The 20601-nt window shown below is 40.8% G+C and overlaps 1 protein-coding gene across 12 annotated transcripts in view; it reads right to left on the reverse strand.

Annotated features, from left to right (window-relative positions):
- Nucleotides 1–20601, reverse strand: part of DAB1 (DAB adaptor protein 1) — a 413827-nt gene that overhangs the window by 67561 nt on the left and 325665 nt on the right. The window lies entirely within an intron of this gene.

The raw sequence follows: 20601 nt of genomic DNA on the forward strand, positions 1-20601 counted from the left end.
GCCCTTGGGTGAGGCTTCCAAAGAATCCCAATTCAGCTGCAAATCAGTGTCCTGCAGACAGGACTCTCTTTTAAAAGGATGCCTTCACTCCCTGAAAGGAACAGCTCCATCCCCAGCTGAGCAGCACCCGAGGGGTCTCTGCTTGCAGGGTCTGGCAGCTGGGCACTGCAAGGATGACTGAACTGCATCCTTTTTGGAGGAAATATGGGTGCTAAAGGGACACTTTAACCTAATTCCAGGAAGTTCTAAGCAGCTGGAGCAAATCAAGATAGAGGACAGGAGCTGTGCCTCAGCCTGGCCCTGCTTCAGGCTTGGAAGAGAACAGATCTGCCAATATTATACACGTGGTTTTACTACCTTTGTGCTAACAAGGGTTCATTACAAAGGAGCAAAACATTCCCCTGAAGACCTTGAGGAAAAAAGACTGAACAAAGTCCACTTCATCTGCAGACATTCTTTTAAACAGAGAAAACAACCAGGAAGCAAATAAAGGGGCTACTAAAATGGAATATGTTATTATTTTTCACTGCATGGATTTTATAAAAGGAGGGTTATCTTTGCTGAAACTGAGCCATGAAAAAGGTACTTTTTCCCCACTAAAAATAAAAAGCATGATACTTTACAAATAAAATCACTATTATTACTTGTGCTAGAACTGAACAACAAAAACTTATGAAGCCTGAAAACTCTATTCTGTGCAATAACCACCTAAAATGTTTCATCACCTGTGTTTGTTAAAATAATAAAAGAAGATTATTTTTTTACAAGAATCCATATAAACCTAAACTGAGAAGACTGTTTTCCCAAGGTCAGAGTTCTCTGTTAACTTAACCTACAGAAAATCCTTGTCATATTAACTGAAAGGACACGCAGATAAAATCAGTCTACTGAAATCAACACTTGGCATAAGGAGCAGCTGCAGGGAGAAAAGCAGATTCTATTTACACCATCAAAATATTACCAGATTTTTAAAACACTATTATTATTCCTCTTGCAGTTGTGCTTATCTTCTGAAAAGACCTGTCTATTTGGTGTAATACTCTCATTATTTGGCTGCTGATACCATCAAGATTTGCTGGCTATTTCTACCTCTGACAGATTTTTTGAGACCACGCTGAAAACACTGATCAAATGATGCAGGAATCCTTCTCTGGACTGCACCCCAAGGCCTCCTCAGTAACTTGCTTATAACTTACTCATTTACAAACAAAATTGACTGTGTCTAATCTCCGTGCAAAAAACCCAACAATCTAATAATTTAATGTCTGTATGCAGCTTAGAATATTATAAGATCGGGCATTGCTGTGCCAGGTTAGTCTGCTATTAGCTGGGGGATTCTCAAGCATCTGTCATGCAAAGTAGGTCAATTTCCAGCCATATAATTCTGATTATGTCAAAATATTTATTCATGAGTTTTCTAATTCGACGTACTTCAAATAAGTCATATTTATGTGCAGGAAAAAAAAAAACAACCCACATCTAAATTATGGTTGTTAACAACTGGGTTATCACAGCTTCAAACATTCTGCTAATCCAGAGACGTGGAGAATGTTTTTTGCTTGCAATGTACTATGTAGTAACAGAATTGTTTTCATTTCCTATTTGCTGTTATTTTTAGTCTGGCTTCTCAAGGAAACAAGAGGAACACAGCCAGACACTCCCTGGGTGTTATGTGGGAATGTGCAGAGCAATGGAAACCCCCATCCTCCTCCCTTCTCGTGCCTGGATTAACACGTGAAGCTTCGGGCCAATTTCAGTCACGTCTCATCTGTATTATGATTTTAGCACTTCACCAGGCAGGGGGAAAGAGAGGGTGCAATGGAAGAGAACCATGCAATGGATGGATGTGCTGAGGAGAGGCCTCACTCGAGCCTTGTCTTTCCTTAGAGCTTAGATCAACATGAAAAGGAAAGAAACCAGGCTTCCCTGGTCCCTCGGTGCATGAGAGTCTTTCCATCAAAATTAAGAGATTACCAGGAGGAAAGGGGGATGGATTTACAATGGATGTCATCATCCACATGCTCCACAAGATCTAACTCCTCCCAGGGAGAGACCAGGAATGACTCCAAGCTGCAGGCAATGCTCCAGGGAGATGGAAAAGTTCATAGATTCATGGAACCAACCCATCTGCCATCTTCCACCATCCCAGGCTGCTCCAAGCCCTGGCCTTGAACACTTGTAGGGATGGGGCAGCCACAGCTCCTCTGGGAATCACCTCACAACCCTGCTGAGCCCACCTCTGACCAGCTGGTCACATAAATTCAAGAGCAAATAACAACTCCAAGGTTGCTGTTGCAACCAAAGAAAAGGTTTTCAGGATCTCCATTTCCTTCACTGCACTCACCTTGCTGCAGCATTCAGGTTACCTGTGGATTTCTCTTGCTTTTACCAGTCCTTGCTTTTATCACCATCCACATGTCATATTCCACACTGTACCCACCATATCCCTATTAAATATCCTAAAAAGGGCTTGGCAGAAGCAAAATCTTTTCACTTTCCTCCCCACCTAAATGCTGCCTAAGCCCACACTCCATCTTTTAATACACTGCCAGGAGGTACAATGGAAATTGCATAACACCACCATTCCTGAGGAAAAAATGATGAGCCTAATTCTTGTCTTGACTGTGTTTTCTTTCCTGCCACTCCAGCACCACACTGGGAAGTGAAAATAAAGAGGCAGCACCCAGCAATGCCCACAGTGAGGTGCAAAGGACACAGAGGCCATGTGCACATCCTCCTCCTCCTCCTCAGTCACCTGCAACAGCTAATGTGTGTCTGTTGTATCTAAGATTCTTTACTTCCAGGACAGAATGGAAAGAGTGACTTTACATTTCATCAGTTTGGAAGCTTCCCCTGAAAAACAGAGAGCATTTAAACCTTTTGGTGGTCACCTCTGTGCATGACCAAACCATCAGGTCGCCTTGATACACCTGAGCTGGAAAGGCTGCACCTGAAAAAATCATGAGAGGATGATATTCACCAACCATGCAGCTCCTTTTATAAGATTTTAAATAAATATATGTGTTACTGGGGGCCATTTTAAGAAGCTATGCACAGCTCTTGAGCCCTGTGACACCTGCAGGAGCTGCACAAAATCACTGCAGCCATCACTCCCATGTGTGCTGGAGTATGCACAGAGCTGTGTTCTGTCAGTGACCTTTTTAATCAAAAGGAAGAAAAGGGGAGGCATTAACACTTTTAAATGCTTTCAGTTGCCAAGGTGCTAATATTAATTTTCTAAAGATTCTTCCACCTGGGTAATTAAACCACGATCTGTGTTTCCTTTGTGTGGCTGCTTCTCAAGCAGGGATTTAAATGCTATGTTTTGTTTCATCTGTAATTGTTTTCCCTTAGACCTTTCTGGTGGAGTCTGTGGGCATTCAGTGTAATCTGATTGTTGATCACATCCACAGCATTTATTTCAAGGCCTGTTGGGCTGGTTTGAAAGAATCACAATGGTGGCTAACCAGTCTAATCTCAGAACTATCACTTAAGAAAAACTCTTTCAAGGTTTAAATGCCAGTTCTTTCTTCAGTCACCCTCCTACATGATGCCCCCCCCAAAAACCCTATTAGATATTAAAAGCATCAACACTGAGCCTGAAATGGCTGATCAATATATAAATTCAGGTGTTAAAACCTATTTCTACTGTGTAGATTTCATAGTAAGGAGACTACTGTTTTGTCAAAAACCCTTCACATTTTAGAAAAATTAACAATGCAAGACAAGGCAAGTTACAGCAGATGTTGTAAGATGAGGAAGACTTCATCCTTGGAATCATATTTTGACAAGCAGAAATTTAAAAATCATGCAGAACTTGGGCAAACTCTGCCACTGCCTTTTGGTGATGTGTGCTGCCCATCCTTCACTTCTACAATTTTCAAGTTCCTTGCCTACAACCTTCCTTAGGAAAATGTGTGGCTTTGATTTAGCTTCAGATGACTTGATTCCCAGCTCTGGGGCCCTCAACATAAGAAGGACTTGGAGCCAGTGCAGGGGAGGTCACAGAGATGCAGGACTGGCCTTGGTCAGGATTGAGCTGACTAAACATCTGTCTGAATAATGCCACTGCTCAGCAAAGGAGTCAATAATAGCAGACAAAACAGGACCCACTCAATCAGCCATGTATTTCTCTGATTACCACAAACAAAGAAAAAGGATGGTGTGACAATTTGGAGAGCTTGGTAAACTTCAGCAGTGCCTTGTAATGAAGCCTTGGCAAAGAAGTAAGTGATATTCAAAGATTTTTCACGCTGAAGTGGTGTAAACACAGTTTCCACTTTTAGAAATGTATCCTAGCAACTCACAGGAATGGTTTTAAAAGACAGCTGGACAAAACCATAATTTGGAATAAAACCAGATGTAATTGCTAAACCAGCAAGTCTGGTGGTCCCAAGCTGGTGCTGCGGCACCAGCTCAACTGTGATTCAAGATGTTGAGGAAAGAAACACCAGGAAAAACAGATGCTGGAAAGCTAACATCTGCAGGATCCACTACAAAAGATGCATCAGAGCTGGTGGAAAGGATTCTGAATTTTGTATTCCTTTGTTACTGATGTAGAAAATCTCTTTGGCTTCTGGACAGGCAACTCCTGTTTCACATTGGCATGACACTAGACAGAGGTGCAGGATGCACAAGTGGATTTTGTGTATCAGAAGTTCACTCAATTCCATTGCAGACCAAAAAAAAAATTTAGTCCATTTTTCAGGACAAAGCTGAATGAAGGAACTTGTATAATAATGTATAATAATGATTAAATAACCATAATTCAGTAGAGCTATTCTGCTGCCATCGCTAGCAAGAAAAAAGGTTCACAAAATCAACCATGAATGCAAAAAGAGCCTAGACCCTATTCCAGGTTAGTATTGAGACTCCACTGCATTACTGGCAGTGGAGATAAACCATGTTTAGATACAGCAGGTCATGTTTTAAAGCTCTCCAAGAAGCTCAAACACAAGAGCAGAGCATCCCACTCCTGAGATGGAAACAGAACAGCCCTCAGGATATGCCCAATTCTGCTGTGGGGGATTGTTTTGCTTTCCAACCCCTGCTTACATGTGAACTACAGCACAAGGCACACAGAGAATAATTAACTATCAGGCTGTAAACTCAGATACTGTGGGGTTATTATCTCAGTCATAAACCTTTGCAACTGCAGACAGAAGTGGCTGTGACGGGCAGCAGGTTCCGCAGGTGGATCCTGATCTGGTGTTCAAGGACTGAGCAAGGGATTCTTGGGGGGAGGAAAAATTGGGGCATTTTCAGGGGTTAAGGTTGGTTTTTAACCAACACCTACCATACATCCCCCTGGGCAGCTTAGTTATCAAGGAGAAGGTGTGTTCTACTGAACATCTAATGGGTAAGATTATTTTTAACCACCACAGATACACACAACTTCCTGAAAATTTACATTTAAGAGTTTGCTAGAGGCTACTTTTCCATAAGTAACACTAGTTAATTTTCAGTCTCACGTGGCATCATGAATATTTGAAGAGTGGCTCAATTCTTGGATTTTTCATTTCTCCAAAGGTTGAGCTTTAACAATTCTGCTACAAAGTTTGTCAACAGATAAATTTTACCAAATCAGATACACACAGACAGCAACATAATGCACATTTCATTTTGTTTCAATTGATAAATACGATATATTCCTCCAGACTGCATACAAGGGGTCAAATCCAGAAATCTGGTTTTGGTTCCCTGAAAGGGAGTCACGTATTACTCTGTTTCCTCTATATGGATTGTTTTATGTTATCAACATTGAACTGGATCTGTTTTGTTGCCCAATTACTCAATATCATCCTGCCTTTCATGGCTTCACTGTTAACTTTCAATTCTACTCGTCTGGATTCAATTTTACTTTTAGTAAACATATATTCTTTATTTATATTATTATATATAGATTTATTTATTTATATGAACATATAAATTATGAATTCAGTCACCCTGAACCATTACCATAAGCCAGACTTCATCATTTTATTATCCCTTCCCAAATTCATGTATTTCTTCTGAACTTTAACACTTTTGCACTTATCAAGAAAAGGGGAATAAAATAAGATGAAGATTAAACTGAAATTCAAATGGAGAGCAGCCTAGCAAACACTACATTTGGATTTATTTGGGGAAAAAACCTTAAGATCTTTTGTTCTAAATAGAGTTACTGACCTAGAAACATATATTCATTTCTGGAAATAAATCAAAATTCCTCCTATGTTAATCTAATTGCACCAGTGGAAGCTAAGTAGTCCCTTAAGTAATTTAAGTTTCCTTATTTGAGGGGGAAAAAAATAAAAAAAAAAATCAGACCTTTCCCATCTCTGAGAGTGTGTTTTGTAGAACAAGCCAGTTATGATTAATTTCTCTGTTTGCAGTAGCAAAGGCATTTTCCTTTAAAACTGGAAAGGGTGTGAGCAGATAGTCTGGTTTTTAGGGAGCGCTGTATTAGCAAGTGAATAACATCAAAGTACATAAAACAGTCTAGGTTTGATTGCCTGCTTTTGTTTTACTGTCACTGCCATAAAAGCTCCCCACAAAATCTGCTGATTTCTGAAATACAGAAAGCTCAGAAAAAAACCAGGAACCTTTTTCTGGAGGCAGCTGCAATGAAAGGGAGTGGAAACCTGAAGGAATTAATGATCCTGCTGCGTTTCCCACCTCGTGCAATCATGAAGCTGCTTTACAAAAGGGCAGAGGCGCCAATCATCCAAATCATCCCTTTTCCTGCAGGGAAAGGAGGAACTCTTGCTCTGTGCCCAGCAAAGGGACACAGCCCAGGAGGGTTCAGGAGCCAGGGGCTGGAAATCGGAGCAGGGATTCCTGTCACAGGATTCATCCAGGCCTGTGATGTCTTGTGAACCCCTTTCCCTCGCTCAAAACGTTCTCTGCAAATATCTCTCGGTCTACAGTAATTACCTGGGGATTAGGAACAGCTAATAGAACCCCCTCTTGAAAGGTTGGATGGATTTGAGATGATAACAAGGTTGTGATGTGCCTAAGGGAGCACAGGCATCCTTCTGATTGTAATTTAATCAACCTTGATTAAAAGAAAGAAACATTTACCTGTATTCTGTTCAATAAATTTTGATAAAAGTCTCTACTCCAGCAGGCAGCCAATCAATCTCTCCCACCTGCCATGCTTCCCATAAACCCAGATCTCATCTACTTCTGCCACAGGAACACCAAAGGAGGTCACAATGGTGCAGTACATGGCTACAACCCCTGAAGAATGCTCCTAAAAACCAAGACCCACACCAGCAGTGCTCCTGAGAGACACATTTTCAATACATTCCAAGTCCTTGTGCTGGTATTTGGGATAATTTCCTCCTTAGAGTGGGGATTTTTAGCCAGCAGAGCAATACGGGTGCATTTGCAGTACTGGTGCATTTGCAGCACATTCAGCCCTCAGCACCACTGCAGGGATGCAAAATTAGATCTGTGTGACTCACAGGATTCTCCTCCTCTGACCCTCAAGCAGCAGGACCACCAAGAAGCTCCTGCCTTCCCACAGCCCCTGGATAAAGTCTTGTGCAGCAGCAAACCACCCTTGATGAAGTGTTCCCTCAGTAAGCATCTCCAAAGAAAGAGTAATTGAAATGAGCTCCTTTCTCTTGGAATGCTGCAGCTGAGGAGACAACAGTAAATAGTAATTATCTGTACTCTTCCCAAAATATCAACCCTCTAAGTTTCAATTATTTGTCCTCAGATACACCAGAGCTCACCACCAGTGTAAAAATTTCATCCCACCATTTCTTTCAGCCTTTGAAAGAAAAGCCTATGCAGTGAAAAATCTAAAGATGCAATGGATTGAATATGATGATTATTCCTTAATTTTGAACATAATTAGCTTATTACTTTCGCAGAGAATCTTAATTATTGTAGGTGTTACTAATTCAGACAACTAGGGCTTGATTAGGTTAAAGTTATTTTTCCTACTTTAGTCTAATAGTTCCTTTTATTTACATCAAGAGCACTAAGCTGCAAACACTTTAAAAGAACCCAAAATAGTAAAAATTCACCTACTTTCCAAGTGACTGAGTAAGCAAATAATGAGTCAGTGCTGTTTAACCAGAATAAATCCTAGCAATGGACTGAATTGTCCATATTCTTCACACAAGCTCCAACAAGCCAATTCCTGTAAGGTTTTAGGCCCCAAGTTTAAATAGGTCAAAAAATAATAGCACTGAAAATCAAACAGGCTCTGCACACAATAAAAATTAACATATTGCAAAATCACCTTCACTAAATGCAAATGGGAGATGAGATTCTGAGATGCTTACTCCAGTATTAATTTGAGTGTGAGTGCTGATGAACTGAGGTGCTAATTAACTTGTAAAGCTATCAGTATTTGGCTTTAACTGATTGGCTGTATTACAGAAATCCTAGGATGCTTAAAAAAAAAGAAAAATAAAGCTAAAAATATTTCTCCCTGTTTTGAGACATTGCTGGTTTTTAAAGCAACAGAAGGGAAATCCAACAGATAAGAGCTACTTTGCAAAATAATGAAGTGAATTAAATTAAACTATAGCTTGATGAAAATTGGTGAAGAAAACAGCACTAATGATGCTAAGAATGGAATATAACATCTCTCTGCCTGCACCACACATTCCATAAGCACACTGTGCACATAAAGCAATGCAGTGAGTGCAATAAACATAAACCACAGCAAAGAGGAGAATGTGCACTTTATATTAGGCAGTGTACAGAAACTCAGACCAATTATGTACATAAAATATTGGTATATGCTTCACACAGAGGCAAGTGAAAAAAAAAAAAAAATAAAAAACCATGAGGAAAGAGCAGGGCAGCAGGTGACATTTTCAAGATGAAGAAAGCCCAAGCCAGAAGAACAGGAACTAATTAAAGAGCACATGGCATGGCAGGCCATTCCCTCTCTCTTTCCTTGTTCCAAACCCCCTACAAAATAGACCAGGCAGCATCAAATGAGGCAGGAGATCATCCAGTTTTACTCTCTGCTTGCTTAAATACCACCACAAACTGGCTGCCCTGAAGCTCTTGTCTCCTTTCCTCTTATCTCCTCGGCTGGATACAGAAGATTCCCAAAGAGGCACTTCCACATCTGGCACATAATAAAGTTTAACATCTGGGAGGCACCTGCTGAAAGTCTGGGGTGATGATTCTGGGTAGGAACAGTGGCCCCACAAGCTGGGATCTGTCTTACAGCTTGGTAACTTCCCTGAAAACACAGCACTCTGCAATTAGAACACAGCAAAAGGAAGGAGCCCACCTGTTTCTTGATCATTTATGCACCATTTTGTGTTAATTAAGGATCATCTATACCAAATTTTAAGCCTGAATGTCACACAGTTAATAATGAACAGAAAACAGTCACTAGCTCAGGAAAGAAATATATAGGGAAGCCAATTAGCAGGGGAAAAAAAACCCTCAAAATTGTTAAATACAGATCCTTAAGTGTCTTATTACATAAATAGTTAATTAAGAATAATTTACAGAAACAATTATCATTACCACATTAACACTAATTGTTCTACCCAGGAAGACAGCATTGTATAAAGCAAGATTGCCTGCCTGTTACTTCAGCACATAAAAATGTCAAGGGACTTCCTTTGGTCTCCTTAATTCCCTTCCAGTCTTTTACCAAGTCAAGACAGAAGGGCTGTAAAACAAATCCATAGAATGGAGGTTAACATATTAAACACACCACCTGCCTACTTTTATTGAAATAAGTCAAGTTTTCTATTCAAAATACTCCTCCTTTTCTCCCCTTTTTTCATATGAAAATATGTCACTGACAACCCTGCCTAGGAAAAAGTGTCATCGCTAATATTGCACGGATAACAAGTAGCAAGAGTAAGTAAATAGGAAGAGACACAATTATGTCTACACACAGTTTAAATCTTGAGATTTAAAATTCAATGGAAAAGTCTTCAAAGAGGGAAGAAACCAAACAACAGTGGATATAAGAGAGAGGGGGGGAAAAAACCTGTCAGAAATTACACGCAGGAGGGATGAAACGGCGGCTTTCTGCTCACATCTCTGATGCCAACATTGTTTTCTCCAAAGCTACAGACAGAAATGGGAGCTCAGTGCATGTACCAGGCACAGGATCTGGCCCTTCAGCTCAGGGCTGCTGTGCCTGATTGAGTTTAATTTAAGCCTTCTTTAAATTGCCTCTCTCGTTGCCTCTCTGCCAGCAGCTTTCCCCCACAGCACAGGGCAGGGAAGGAGGGCAGCTCCTGCTGCAGCCTGGGCACCACAGGGATTTCATCTCCATGGCATCCCCTCCCAAAAACCAGCCACCTCCTCACCCATGAGCACCCCAAAATCACCTCCCTTCCCTTTCAGACCTGCTCCAGTAAAAGAGCTGGCGATGTGAACTCCTCCATCCTGATCTCAGGTATCACTAGTTCAAACTCCAAAACTTTCCCCTAGGACAAGCAGAGCCTCGGAGATTGGAGCATGTGTCCCACCAAACCATCCAAAACCCCCATAAACAAAATCACTACAACAATGGTCCTAAATACAGCATCTTCTACTTGCTCATTTCAAAGGCAACCAGACCAATGTCCCTGGACATTTCAAATAACACAAAGCTACAACCCAGCTGGGTTTTCCTCAATCTATGTGACAAATATGCCAGCCTCCTCCTGCCTGCCTCTTCCAGGAAGAGACAAAAATTAGAAACAGAAGATTTATTTTCATTTAGACTCACTTTTCCTCAATTGCCATGCAAATTAGAGGCAGGTGTGGAGGGGAAACAGAGATCTTTTAAGATGTTAACTTCTCACCTTCCACTGAAAGCTCTGTACACCTGCAGCAACCTGGAAAAACAGACTGATAAGCACTACATATATTATGCATAATTACCAGTGTGACTAGACTCAAAGTTCTTCCCAATCCAATGATCTTAAGAAAGTTTTAAGTTGCCAATGCAGGAAGACAAATCAGCTTCATTCAGTAAGTGCAGCAGATCCTGATTCCTGTGTACATTTTTTGTCAATCACTAAAGTGATGATTTCCAAGCTTACAGAGGGGCTGGGTAACTGATAGCCCCAAACTCAGCACTAGATGCACTGTTCAAGTCTACAAAACAGCATTAACCCAGTTTTTCCTAATTATGGCTCAGAGAAATTCCAGGGTGGCAGCAACCTCAGCAGGCTGGCCTGTCACATGAGAATTACCCAATTTGGGGCTTTTGCTAAAACATCTTGTAGGGGATTAAGCTTTTTTACCTTGAAGCGGAGTTAAATAAATGCACCATCTCATCAGAAGAACAAAGCAGACTTTAACACTGTTTATGTTAGGGCTGTCATTCCAAAATTCCTCAGCCTTAAGAAAGCTCATTTATATCACCTGCTCTCAGCAAGGCCAGACAGGCCATTATCCTCTACCAGCTCATATTTTGAATAATACAGCAAAATTGAAGATTGAACACTATGAAAGGACAATTTTACTGTTTCTTATGTCTCAAAGGTTTCTTGTGAATGCTAGAGCCGTACTTGTCCAGCTGCCCCACGAGGGAACAGCAGGAACCTCACAGGGCCCATTTACCCTTGCTGACAACCAGGATTTTCAGGCCAGCTTGTTACTAATGACTCTGGACTAAGATCAGACAAAGCTGTGGGGCTACAGAAAAACGAGGATAACTCCTGGAAGCCATTCCATGGCTCTGGTGCTGGTGCCAGGCTCCACGCGAGGCTCCCTCCCGTGTGCGCTGAAATCAGGGCTCAGCCTCTGAGAGCTGCCTCCAACAATGCTGCCTAATGAAAATGATGGCACAGGAGAAGAGCCTGCTAATGAGACATCTCAGAAAAAAAAAGTCACACGTGCTCGCTGGAAGGTGCGGGAGCGCTGAGGTGAACTCCCCTGGATTTTCAAATAGGTGGAATAATGACTTGGCTAACAACGGCAGAAGCTCCTATGCTGGAACTGGCATCTCTTGGTTTAAAACAAGTTGTAAGAGGGAAGTAGCACTTGGAAAACACAATCCCCGTGCTGCTGCTGGCTGCTCCTCTGCTCACACTGAGGTTCAGGAGCGCACAGGACAAGGATGAGCTTCCCACCCACTGCCCAAGGATCCCATTAACCACAGGCTGCTGCTTCCCTGCCTGAACTTCTGTCCTGTGCTCCTCCCAGCTCCAGCACAGAGAACTTATGCACAATGTGGGAAGGGAGAGAGCACCTTTTAATATTCAACGTTGAGATGAAGCCCAGCATGTGAACACTGACAGCTGCCCCCTCCCTGACTCCCTCCCTCACTGGCTGGCACACCTTTTGCCTCTCAATTCAGTCAGGAGATGTGCAAAATTCCCACTCAGGAAGGCTCCTCTGGATGGGACTGCACAGGACTTTGTACCTTGAAGAAAGCCAAACCATAATAATAAGGTTATCCAGGTATTCAGAGTAAGTGTCCATTGTTAATAAGGAATTTTTCAGCACTTCTAGTTTGCAGCAGTGAGTTCCATGAAGCAGGTATCTCTCTTTTTTGTAACCTAACTTTACTGCTCTTCAGGTTTCACTTCTTGTTTCATCTATTGGCAAGAAGCATCTGTTTTATCTTTCCAAGTCCCTGCACTAACCAGCCTAATTTTATCCAGCTTCTCTTGTGTATTTTCTATCTGCTATCTTTTTGACTCTAATCCCTTGCAGCACGATGGCATTATAGAACTTTTGCAACTTGTTTTATTTATTCCATTCTCCAGATGTGCTATGATCCTGTTGGCATTAAGGGATAGGCAATTAATTTTTCTCTGTATGGTGGGAAAAGATAAGAAGAAATCAACTAAATTAACAGGTCAGAGATTAAAGAGAACTTTCAGTCCTGCACTTGGACCACAGGAACACCTACCCATTGCTAATATGCTGCTTCACTGAAATTGTTTTAAGAGCATTTTAGTAAACTTCTGGCGTGGTCCAGACCTTACCTCTGTCATTACCCAAGGAGTTTCAAGACTATAGTTCTATAAAATCATGTCAGATTAATTTTCTACTTTTATAATGTAATTTTATAATTTTATAATTTTCATCACTTCTATGAAGAGGGGAAGCCAGAAAGTGGGGAAAGAATCAAGTGAAGGTTTCCACTGTGAGAAAAGTTGCAACACCATTAGATGTTCATCATTAGCTGTTAAATAATACACATAAGAGATTAAAAGACTCAGTTAACACAAAATTGCTCATATCCTCTTTTTGCTGAAATCTATGTCAGTTCATAATTGGAACAACCAAAGCCAACAGATTTTCAAGATCTGCTTTGGGATTAAAAATTTCAAGGATAATTTTTACAGCACATTGGAAAGCAAAAGTAAAATCTGAAAGCCTACAGAATTATATCCTCATTCTCACAACATACACAAAATCAAAAGCACCTAAAAACAAAGATGAAGGCAAATTTAAGGTATAAATAATATTCAGTAATAACTTCATATTCACTTCCTTTTCCAAGTACTACACATGTATTAATTGCCATCACACCTGTGAGAAAGCTTTGTCTTATGGGCAGTCCTGGTTTCAGCTGGGATAATTTCTTTTTGTGCTTAGTTACCAGCTGGGCTTACACCATGAAATGGCCTTGTTTCATTTTTCTCAATCAAAGGCATTTAAATTCAATTAGCCATTCTGTTACATCTATTCTTTTCTAAAATTCCAACATCCCCCTTGCAGAGGAGCAGAGGGGAGGGAGCTTCCATCACCCCCGTGTCCCACAGGCTGTCAGTGACATCCTGATCTCCCCCAGCCTGAGCTTTTCCCTCTGCACTGGCACTCCCTGCTCAGTGCCACTGGCACCTCTTTCTCCATCAAGAAGAAAGATGAACAGCCCAGGTAGTCAGGTTCAATTTCACTCCATAGATCAGCTAACTAAGGGAGCTGCAGCAGAGCATAATTTACATCCCCCGTCAGAAGTCTGAGCGTAGCTGACAGCCAGCTTCACACAGCTTTGTCTGATCTTAATCCATCCCTGCACTCTGAGTTCCAGCAGCAACCAGCTCAGCCCAACTGAAACCTTTTAATGTCTACACTACAACACAAACTGCTCCACTGCTAGGAAAAAGCCCGTTCTTTATGGAAAAAAAAAAAAAAAAAACCCAAAAAAACCCAACCAAATCAACATAGCACAGAAAAAATACAGATTAGGCATTCAGCTGTAACAAGCAAAGTGAAATCCAGGTGAATTTCCCCCAGGTGAGTGTTTGCTAAAAAAGGGGCACATCTTTCTTAATTCTGAGTAGTTCAATACAATTTTTGAGAAGCAAAAGTTTGTCTTTATTAATTAGTTACAAGTGACTTCAGCTTCAAGCAAAGCTCTCTTAACTTTGCAGGCAGCACTGCTATAACAACACTTAACTAGGCCGAGCTTTTCCACCAGCAGTGTCTAATGGCTCACCTAAAAATGGCTTTGCAATGAAATTCTATTAATTACAACTAATTCTCTCATATTTGATAAAGAAAACTGCAGTTTCCCCTGTGCCTGTTGAATGACAGAACCCAATGTGGCACCGCCCAGAGCAGCAGCATCTTGCTGGAACTGTCACCCCATATCCAGCTCAGGATCCTTCACAGAAGTGAAGCTGAGTGACAGTGAGGTAAAATTCAGCTTTTAGCTCATGCTAGAGATTGGAAAGTCAATGAAAACCTTGTTTCTTTCAGAGCCATTAGTGCTCAGCGCTTCTACAAGAAACAGGTAGAGCTGCTTGAAATGCCTGAAGCTCACAAACACCTGAGAGAGGAGCCTCTGCTGAGGAGAAAAGGCTTTACAGGTAGGAGTTTGGCTGGTATCTTTTAATACAGAAAAACAGCATTTTCTTTTGTAAAATCGGTGTAGTTTATCTGCCCTTCACTGATTTACAGGACAAACCACAGAAGTTTTTATCAGATCATCAGACACACCACCTATCATGCGGGGAGACTCGTGCTCAGACAGAACAATCCTTGTTCCTTTAACTGATGTTATTTAGTAGCTAAGAAGCACAAAAGCCTGACTCTGGGTGTGGAGTCCATAATTTTACATCTCTGGATTTCCAAGATTTACATCTGTCATAAATATCAGGAACATGAATCTTGGAAATCAAATATTAAAATGAGGGATGGTACTGTGATGTGCTGCAGCACGGGCAAATTGCTGCCATTTCCTGAGAGGTGGCAGCATTTCAGTGGTGGCTGATTACTTTATTATTTTTGCATTCATTGCCCATCACTGATGGATGCAGGTTCATTTTCATTCTTAAAAAGTGGCACTAAAATAAAATTCCAAAATGCACTGTTCACAATCACATGTGATTTTGGTGAATTCCTCATCTTTATTTAGTTCCAAACTTTGTACAGTACTTTGAGGTGTGGGATAAAAAAGACACTCATCCACCTCCATAGGCAGTATTTATAGATGTGTACAGCATCTCTACTAATTTTCTGTTTCAGTCTCTCCAAAATATGTCCAGCAATGGAAACCTTAGAAAGTACAGCTTCTTGTAAGGCAAATTCTCAAAAATACTTCTTAAATATACCTACTCATCTGCCCTCTCCATTCCAGAGAAAGGGAAGAAGGATATTTTCATTTTTGGTGAAATAAATTAATGGAAAAATACCTGCCTATATCCTGCAAGGGGAGCAGCTGTTGACACACACTTCATTACCATCAACTGGAGTGTTCTTTGCTTATCAAAATATTACCACAGTATGTTGTTTTTAACAGGGGTATCTGAATATTAATCCCACCTGTGTTTAGTTGTTTACTGTTCAATATGTTTTCCTCCTTGTACACTAAAGGTCTGCTGGAAAACTCCTTGCTTGGATCAAGCTTTCTGTGCAAAAAGGCTATTTCTGTGCCCATCCCTACATGGGATTTTCCTCTGAATTTTATTTACTGCAAGCAGGGGAACTAAATCAAAAAACTGTTCTATAAATACTACCCACACTGAGTGGGAAAACACCAACAGCACAAGTCATGGCTTTTAAATTGTGGCTTTAAGAGAGCTCAAAGTCCTCTGACCCCATTTTAAAAAGCAGGTGCTTTTTAAAGCAATATATGCAATTTGCTTTGATATCCTTGTTATTTGCTCCAAATCTTCCCTTTTTCTGCAGCTGCGATCTCATTGTTCTGTATTTGATTTCTCTAAGTGCAAAGGGAAGCAGGAAAAGTGGTTTTCTATTCAGTGTCAACACACCTGATGGCAGAAGTGACCCAGCATTGTGTGAGTAACAGGAGCACATGGCACAGACATTTCTCAACCCTCACCAGACCTTCACAGTCACTAATTCTCCTCTCTATATTGCATCCAAACCATTTGTGGATGCACTGGAACTCCATAATCACACAAATACAGAGCCACTGACAGAGCCCAGCATTATTAAACACCCCCAAGCCTCCCTTTGGTTTCCTAGACAATGTGCAAAGGTGAGGGAAGACTAAAACCACCCTTCAAGCTGCCATAAACCCTCTCTGATAAACAATCAATGCCTGAAATTCATCCTCAGTCCAAGTTCAGAGAAGAGAAACCACTTTAAGGATCTTTCTCTCAGGTTATTTCCAATTCCATGGTAGCAAAAGGAGGTTTATTTTCCTAACAGGTTAATTTTAGAAACCTTCATGGGAAATCTGTTATGGAAGAATGTGCACAACTTTTTCTCAGGCAAATTTCAGACTGCTGTGAGCAAGGATGGAAGTGTGAGTGGGATTGAGAGGGATTTAATAAAGGAAGGAATAACTGAGGCCATGGAGGGCAAGCCAGGTTTTTAGAAGGCCTCTCAGATGTAGCCAGAGAAGCAGCCCTTGCACTTTCCTAGCAACACTTCCCTAAACCAATTAAGGAGAAAATCCCAGAAAAAGGAGCCCATAAAACAAAAAAATACAAGGCAAATCAAAATAGATGCTGCAGTTCAGTGAGGCTCCTGACACTGCAGGAAAACAATATATTTCCATCCTTGAAACAAATATACTGATATGACTGGTGGCTGACCAGTGTGTAAATTGTGACTTCAATAACCATATGAAACTTTGTTTCAAGACTACAAAATGCTTCTTCCTGTAATTCATAAAATTAAAGCTTTGGATCTTTTCCATTAACTGCTCTGATCTGTCTCTCATCCTTGTGGCACTGCTTATGCACCATCACCTTCTATTCTGCACTGCTGGAATTGCTCTTTACCTGCAGCCTCTGGAAAAGCATTGCAGAAACATTATATTTAGACAGAAATGGGAAAAAATACTGTAATGATGCCAAAGTGCAGTAATTAAAGTGAGACAAATTAAATTGGGAAGACACTGAAAGACAATTTACTTGAAGTAATGTACTGAAAGCCCACCTAAGGAAAAGAAAAATCTAAACAGTTTTTCATTTAGGATTATGGTTAATTATTTATGAAGGTAAATCCATAAAGCCTAACAGCTGTATTAGAGAAATCTTCTGCCTGTGCATTTGCAAACACTGCAATTCCCACACTCCCAAGTTACTTCTGGGCTGTAAGTTTTGATGGGGAAGTGAGGAAGAACAGAGATTCTTCAGGAATATCCCACTAAATCAAATTTTGAAAGGAAAAATTTTGATTTAGATTGAGACTATAAAAGGAATTGAAGAAAACCAAAGTGTGGTGTGATTAGAGTTCCAATAGTGGTGAAAAAATTCCCATTTGGGTGTACTTAGACTACAAAGGATTCTCAACATGCAGGGGATGTTCAATATAAAGTGACAAATTTAAGCAGATGTTTTCAAGGCAATCACTCAGTTTAGGAAAAATGCACCACTAAAAGTGCTTGATTTGCTGCAAGAATATTTGTAAATAATTTAAGGAAATACCTAAAATTACAGACCAGTTATTATGGCAATTGATTCAGCATCACAGCATTCCTCAAAGGGAGACAAGTCAGAAATATGAAACTGTCTGAACTTCCTTAAAACTCAGGCATGACACAACCTAAATCTGCCACACAGCTGGGAAAAAAGTGCAAGCAAAATTAAAAAGAAACCTAAAACAAGGATGACATGATTTCTGTGTGTGCCTTTTGGGACTTAAAGACAAAAAAAAGAAAAAAAAGGCATTTTCTGCCAAAGTCATTTGACGGAAGTTGTTCAATCCCAAATTTCCTTTCTATCTGCCTTGGGCAGAATTCTCAATTTCCTACAAGCAGAGTCCAAAGTGGGTTTGGAGGCTCCCTGGCACCTCCAGAGCTGTGCAGATCCAACACCTGCCCCTGAAGCCGCCTGGCGTTCTCCCCGATGCCACTGACACACTTTCCCTACTTTTCTCTCTTTGTTAACTCATAAAGGGAAAACTGGGAAGAGAGCAGCTCCTGCTGCAGGCTGGATTCATTAGAACACCCTGACAATGTGCTGCCAAACGAAGGGAGGCAAAACTGCTTCAGAAATATTTTTGTGTTCTAATTGTGTCGCACTGCGTATTTCACCTGCGGGAGGTGGAAATATTTACAGCCTTCCTTGTGTTTATAGAAAGATGTACATCTTTATCAGAGACTGAGGGGAAAAAGAAGAGAAACAAAGGTTTCTCTCTGTGAATATGCTCATGTAACAGGACAGTGAAGAACCTGAACCAGCTCAGAGCAAGAAGGATTTACAGAGCTCCAACTCCAACAGCAGCTGCATTTCTGAAGCAGCTTTTCCTCTCTCCTCAGTAGCAACTTCCTTCTATTTCTATGAAAATAAAAATGTTAGAGACATTCCCATTTCCTCCCATTCCACAGCCACCCTGCCTTTTTCACTAACAAAGAAAACCGTGTGCCTGTGTGCTCAGCAGCTATTTGGGTGTTAAATCCTTACCTGCTCCTCTTCCAAAGCCCTTCCAACAAGGGGTTTGCCACATCTGTCTTACTGCCAGAAGATTTTCACAGCATTAAACTGCCACGTCTACAAAACACTTTGTGTTGACCATTCTGAAAACCAGAGACACCTCACACTGAAAGGTGCATTTATTCACATTTAAAAGATAACCAGAGAAATCACTGACATTAATTTATTTCCTTCCAAGAATCCTTCCCCACCCTGTAAGCAGCAGACCTGGAGTCACATATGTTTATTCTTACAGCCAGGGGACTAAAATCCCTTCACAATGACAAGATATTTAAAATCTCTCCTTCTTAGAGAGCCAGCTTCATTTCAGGCTTTATTTAAAGAGAAAATCACATTCCCTCCACAGAGTGCTCCTTTAAGAGCCTGGATGTGGCTGATGCAGTGCCCAGACCCCAGCAGTAACTGGAATTTAAAGCTTTTAGACAATCTGCAGCTTTGTCTACACTGCAGTATTTTGTGGGTTTCTTGTCTAGCTAGAGTGGGGAAAAATCCCCAAACCTTCATCTTGAGGATAGTGCTATTTTTTTCCTAAATTTGTTTATCTAAATGTTGTGCCATGGACAGGCAGCTGGGCCACCCAATTTCCTGAAATCACTGCCATGTCCCCTGCCCTCAGCTACGTCACCAGACCACTAATGAAAGTGTGTGAATACATCATTTCAAAGTGTAAATTCTAGGAAAAGACATTTCCATACTGGATGCAGCTAACAACAACTGTAATTTAAAATATCGTCTTGGTTTAGTAACTTCCTGGAATTTGTGTGCACTGATTTCAGCAGATTTATTTTGACACAACTGAGAGGCTGAGCCCACCCCACTGAACGTGCAGACCTTTTGCATTATTACAAAGCAGAGTCCCCAGCAAATCTGCTTTAAGTGGGGCAGCTCTGGCAAACTAAAAATTAATCCTCTCCTCCTAATTTGTCACAAGAGTGTGAACATTTTGTGGTAGATTTCTTGATTATGTGAAATCTTCCTGAAGAATCTTCACTCTGGATCTTAAAGAATGACACCACACATCAGACAGGAGCCAGACAAAATATATCTGTAAATTGTCCTCTGATCAATCCACTACTTCAAAAGTCAGATTAGAAATGTGATTTTACAAAAAGATGTTTATTCCCCACATCTTTCTTTATGGGGAACAGCTTCTTCCTTTAAGTCAAAATCCTTAATCATGAAGTGAGCCCATGTTTGTGAGACTAATTCCATAAAATCTCTAAGCTCAGAGAAACACCAAGTGCAAGGTTGGTTTGACTTTTCCTGCCAGCATCTGGGTTGCAGTAATTCAGCATCTGGAAAGGTAAACAACACCCACTGGAGCCACTGGTGACCCTGGCCAGTAAAAAGAGCAACCTGGATAGCAAGAAACCAAGGCCCACAGCCAAGATAACTTCAAGTTATTCGATATTGATTCAACATTAAAATCCTCCTTGTTCTACTAAAGTCAAAATGAAATATTTTTATGTATTTTGAGCCTTATTAAAACCTATTCTTCCTTTTTAAAACAAAACTTAATTGAAACCAGCTAGAAGAAGAAAGCTTCATTTATCACAAAGTGACATTTTGTAATTAAAATACAGTTCAGAACAAAATGTTTAGCTGCAAAGGCGTGAATTTTCCCTTCTTCACCATTGCTGCCAACTTGCTATTATTATGAGAACCAGAAAACTGGCTGTTGCTTCTTTTCACTGAAAATTAACTGGAAGGAAAGCAGGGATTGTTTGTCTAGAAACAAGATGCCAATTTGTTCTCTTTTTAAAGCATGGTGGAGATGCAGTGCTGTGACCATACACTGAGTTCTGTGGGGCTGGTCCATAGC

This window comes from Melospiza georgiana, chromosome 9, assembly GCF_028018845.1.
Source record: "Melospiza georgiana isolate bMelGeo1 chromosome 9, bMelGeo1.pri, whole genome shotgun sequence".
NCBI classification, from domain to species: domain Eukaryota; kingdom Metazoa; phylum Chordata; class Aves; order Passeriformes; family Passerellidae; genus Melospiza; species Melospiza georgiana.